The sequence below is a fragment of the Polyodon spathula genome, chromosome 22 (genome assembly GCF_017654505.1).
Source record: "Polyodon spathula isolate WHYD16114869_AA chromosome 22, ASM1765450v1, whole genome shotgun sequence".
Taxonomy (NCBI): Eukaryota; Metazoa; Chordata; class Actinopteri; order Acipenseriformes; family Polyodontidae; genus Polyodon; species Polyodon spathula.
In genome coordinates this window covers 12,778,525-12,784,394 of record NC_054555.1, presented here as the reverse complement: position 1 = coordinate 12,784,394, position 5,870 = coordinate 12,778,525, and positions in this window count along the sequence as shown.

Below are 5,870 nucleotides of genomic sequence, written 5' to 3'. Positions count from 1 at the left end.
TTAAACGGAAATACATTTTAATTGGATGCTTTCTCTCAATTTTTAATCTTATTGGTTTTTGTCGGAAAGTTGGCTTCATTTTACAAGTGCTTATTGGCTATCGTACGTGTTCATTAGGTAATGTACTGAAAGGAGAAATCCGATTGGTTCTATTCGCAAATGGCAGGAATGGGTATGTGTTCTACTTTATGGGATTGAGTTGCACACAGTAGTGATCAGATTTGCCAAATCTGTTTTTTATACATGGGATTGGCCTTTATTTTTTAGAGTCGCTGGTTATAATTTGCATAAACGCAGATACTCTAACATGGGTTGCGCTTGTTTTGGGCTTGTTTGGTCTTGTTTTGAAGAACGAAGTTGCCACCTTTCTGTCAGAAATATGGCAACCCTAGTAGATGTGCAGTTCGATTGTTTTTACTGACTCGATTCGTTTGATTCAGTTCAGTTTAGTGAATCAATTCAAAAGATTCGTTCGTATGACTCACTAACGCGAAACAAAGACGTCTTGGCTCAATTCCTTGAAAATGTATTTAAACGGAAAATGTCCAGAAATAACAATTGATTATATGTGCAGTTGATCTTACAGATGGAATAATATTATAGGTTTTTTTTCTTTTTATAATCACTTTATTTTCGTAAAAATCCCAAGGAGAGTATTAACTATTTAAAACTATGTAATTTAGCTTCTGCAACCTATTTCTTATTAACCTGAAATTTTACAAAAATGAAAAAAGTAACAGCTGTAGTGTAAATGAAAAGTAATAGCCAAATGAAAAACCCTACCATTAACTATTAAATATAAAACTCGTATTTGTTACCGATGTAATTATAAAAAGAAAAGGTTTGATACAGCCTTAGTAGTGGCGATTAGGAAACTGACGCCATTGTGGCTCCAACTTAGAGTCAGCGTTATAAACTATGGAGCATTTACAGCCAACATGGCAGACATTGGATTCATCATTTCACTATACTAACTCAACCCACCCGGTTGCCTTGATTACGACGAATCAGACATCTTAAACGAATAGCAGACATGTAGATTTAAATACATACTACTTTTCAGTAAGCTAGGTTTAACGCAGCTTGTGTCCCCAGCTGCTATTAATGCTGTACATCTAAAACCCTAAATGCGCGAAATCTGGAAAAATAACAACGCATTTGTCTGCTGATAAGAGGCAAGTTTATTTGTACTCATGTGTATAATAATTATAACGAAAGTGTTTTGTATTTATTTAGCTATTTGTTATTTATTTATGTTGGCTTAACATAGACTAGTTAGAAATTTCAGAATGAGTACAGTAGGGTACAGGTGTGATAAGAGTTAAAAACGTGGTACATCGTGTACTGCGTTTGCCCGGTCATGCACAAATGATTTTAGCTCAGAAACAACAACCATCTGAAAGGGGTACTATGTACTGAGTTTGGCCCTTACAGTTATTGGTATAGGTAGAGAATAAGGGGCCAAGCAACTTAGCTGTTGGAGAACGGGGTCAGCAAAGTTCTGCCTGTGTCGGTTACTGCTTCCAAAATATTGTCAAGATGCATTTCTAAATATTCTGCAGCATGTTGGAAATCACACAGCTGTGCAGGAGGCAGGACCAGCAGCAGGTGGGTCAGGAGATGAACCCAGAGGAGGAGTGCAGGCATAGACAACATGGGGGGGGGTCAGCAGCAAAACCACCAAAGGCTGTTTTAAGAGCCACCCAAATCTATGGCGCTCCATTTGTGTGCAGCAATCGTCCACAGATTCGGCAATTCGTAAATGTATTTGTTAATTCATCTAATAATGAATTAATTAATTTGTCAATTCATTAATACGAAAGGCTGTATGGAACTGAATATTTCCAATCAACCAGACTAACTTCCCAACAAACTTCCAACGGTCAATGTCGCACTGTGCTGAAAACACTATAACCTTTCTAGCCAATGGGAGCACACACTAATATTTTAACCAATGAAATTCCAGCCTCAGTCAAAACTGCTTCAGCCAATAATATTGCAGTTTATTGGAAGGGGCATTTCAAAAGATATTCTATTTAACAAGATACTCGACTCCACTGATTTTCCATGGAAACTTCCGTTTCACTGCATGCAAACCATTGTGGTATAGAGAGTTAGGCAAAAACAATTCTATGGTGAGTCAATGGAGGCGTGAGAAATTTTGTTGGTTTGTGCTGGATTTCAACATGCAACAAAAAAAAAAATGCATCAGACTTTTGAAGCAGATTTCACATTTTCCCAAGGCCTTTTGAAGAAAACTGCAATATTAGCAAATTATGACAATATGTAATTATTCTGAAAAATACTATTTTCTGAGCGCTGTTCTGTTCGGTGACACATGCGCAGTAAGTACAGTTACTGCTGATCACACGCCATCGTCGAAAATATCTATTGACAGCTTTCGGATAGCGGATAACGGGACATTCCCTTTCAATTGAATGACAAACATTACTGAATGTGAAGAGCCCTCTCTGACTGCCAATCACTGAGCATATTTAAAAAAACTGCCCTATCAGGACCCTGCTGTGAGGGGAAAGTCCCTCCCACCTCGTGTTGAAAAGGGATGTCCTCACAGTAGCATATCGCCATTTTCTCTCTCACTTCACAGATTGCCTTGGGCTTTCTTTGCCTGAATTTGTCTGGTTTGTCTTTTTTTTACCGTCAAATTTCACTTTCCCACAGTAGAATCAAGCTTCCGAGCATTCTCGAGTGCTGCTACCTTATTCTCGCGTCGGTTTACTGACTAGAGCTGGTTTCGAGCCCTCTCGGGAGATTGGTAAGCAGCCATTAATCTCTTTTTCAGTGCATGAGGCTTCATGTCGTTTACAGATACTGTGTTGAGAGCTATTCTGGTGCTGCGATTGACTCGGCACCGGTGTAACCATCTTCGGCGCCGACTGTGCCTACCTCTCTCCTCGACGCCGATTCCAGCACCGATTGACTCGGCAACAATGACAAGCTTCGGAGCCGTCTACAGCCCTGCACAGACCGTGCTACACATCGGCACCGATCTCGGCGCCAATTGACTCGGCACCGACCACTCGACATCAACAACACTCTCCTCGGCACCGTTCCCGGCACCGATTGAATCGGCACTGGTGAACCTCTTTGGAGCCGTACACAGCCCGGCACCGTCCGCACTACACATCGGCACTGACCTCAGCGCCGATTGACTTGGCACTGACCACTCGGCATCGACAGTGCTCTCTTCGACGTGGATCCCGGGACAGACTGATTTGGCACCGGTGAATAGCTTTGGAGCCATATACAGCCCGACACCGACCACGCTACTATCGGCTCTGACCATGGCGCAGATTGACTCGGCACCGACCACTTGATCTCGGCACTTGAGCGTAGCAGCCCCTCCTACGACACCATGTCAGTACAATCGACTAGGTCCTGGGTGGAGAGAGCACAGGTTTTGCTGGTTGCACCCAGATGGCTGAGATGCCCCAGGTTTGCTCTCCTCTCCGACATGTTGTCGGGTCAGCCTTGGCAGCTCCCGTGGTGCAAGGACTTCCTGAGCCAAGTGGAAGGGTTATTATGACACCCGAACCCAGCCCAGCTCCAACTCTGGTTCTGGGTATTGAATGTAGCCGTCTATTCAGACGAGGTTTGCCAGATGCAGTAGTAGAAACACTACAGTTTGCTAGGGCGCCAAGCTATAGAGCCCAGTATTCATATAAATGGAAAGTTTTCCAAGACTGGTGCCTTGCCGAAGATCACGATCCTGTGACCTGCCCTATTGAGACGATATTAACCTTCTTTAAACAATGCAATTTCTTAAAGGGGCTCGGAGGCTTCGTCCTCCCATGAAAAGTATGGTCCCCAAGTGGGATCTAGAACTGGTACTGCGGGCCCTTATGTTTCCTCCATTCGAGCCCATGGCATCTGCAGAACTGCGCCCTGTTTCACTGAAGGTGGCAGTTTTAATAGCCATTACATCTGCCAGACGATTAAGTGAGCTTGATGCGCTGTCCATTGCATGGCTGTTACACATGCATGGCTTTTACGGAAAATGACTCACGGGTAACATTAAGAACAAGTCCATCCTTTTTGCCAAAGGTGGTATCCTCATTCTATATTAACCAACCAGTGGTTTTGGAAACTTTCAGACCTCCCCCGCACAAGTCAGAGGAGGACCATAGACAGCACACGCTATGCCAGTTAGGGCTCTGCAGTTATCTGGATAGTACAGCGTCCTGGAGACAGTCCAACCAGCTTTTTGTCTGCTATGGGTCCCTCTTTTGAGGTCAGGGCCTATAGAAGCAACATCTGGCGCACTGGGTGGCAGATGCGATACGTTTGGTGTATCTACAGACGGACTCCCCATTACCGGGGGACATTATGGCCCATTCTACAAGGGGCCAGGCATCTTTGTGGGCTTTCCTTCATGGTGCCTCCTTAGATGAGTTATGCAATGCTGCTACATGGACAGGTAGTTAGACATTTGTGCGATTTTACCGTCTCGATGTTGCAAATCGAGTATATATATCAATAATTTTTTTCATTTTCTCTTATTACTGCAAACTGCCTTGTATTTTATTTATTCTATTTGTGTGCCACCGCTAACTAAAAAGATGTATGGTAGCTACAATGGCAGTTTAATAGTTTTATTTTTACCCCTTCACCTTGTATTTTTTTGATGTCCTGTTTCTCAAATACTAAAATACTTTTTTCTTTAGATCACATTTTCTTGCATCTTGGTTCTTCAGAAATTACATGATATTGTGAATTTCAGCTCTGCTGTCACATAGAAGTAAACAGACGTCAAGATCATTGCAAGCATCATAATAAAAATACCTAATATCAGGTTGGACCCCCATTTGCGCTGATCACAGCCTTCACACGATTGGCATGCAATAGACTCCAAAAGGTGCTTGAAGGTGTCTCGGGGGATGTTAATCCAGTCAGTCACTAGTATTTCAGACTTCCCATCCCTCTGTCCATCATTAACTGCTTTCAGCAACATCTGTCTCTCTTATTGACCAGTCTTGCAGCGTCCTACCAACATGACTGTCCTTACTTACACCTGCTGAATGTGCAGCTGCCATGGCTCTTTTGATTGCTTTTACACATTTGGCTGTTTGTGCTGCACCCACAGCTTAATAGTGCTGCATGATCAGTGACTTATTGCATATGTAGTTTGATATAATTTAAATAGCTAACTGCAATACAAATCCTGTACTGAACAGCAACCTACGTATATCATCTCTAATTGTATATTTTTATTCCGTTGAATAAATGTGATTGGCATTAACCAGAGTGTGTGACAATAACCAAAGCCATATTGTCAGGACCACCATTATATTGTCTCTGGGGCATGTCAGTGTTGTGTTGATAAGCTGTTTAGAAAATACACATTATTCGTCTGACAACCCAGCCTGTACTGTATAAAACAATACATATTATTTAAGGGAAACTGAAGAATTTGTAGCTCTATCAAGACAGGCATGCATGAAGATGTAACCACAAGTTTAATACAATTTGAGAGGGTCTGGCAATGGACTTGTGGGTGAATGTTCCCTAATATTGGTTTTGTAAAAGACCCAGATATAGCAACAAATATGCACCTACAATATAGACTGTTCAGTCACTTACTGAATGCTGTATTGTATTCTCCATCTTAAGACAACTGTAGTTCTTCTTTGAATAACCTTTCAACATATTTAAATGCACAATCTGAGGAATTTGCTTTTAAATGACATTTCAGTTTATTTTTGGAAAGGTGTCTTTTTAATGTAAAATATGTTTTCATAAGGAAGTGGTTTAGCTGTGCCGGAAGCCTAGAGCGACGCAGACCTGATTGTTTTGAAGATAACACATGGCACCTACATTGTGTAATTGCTGTACTATATACTCTCTTAATG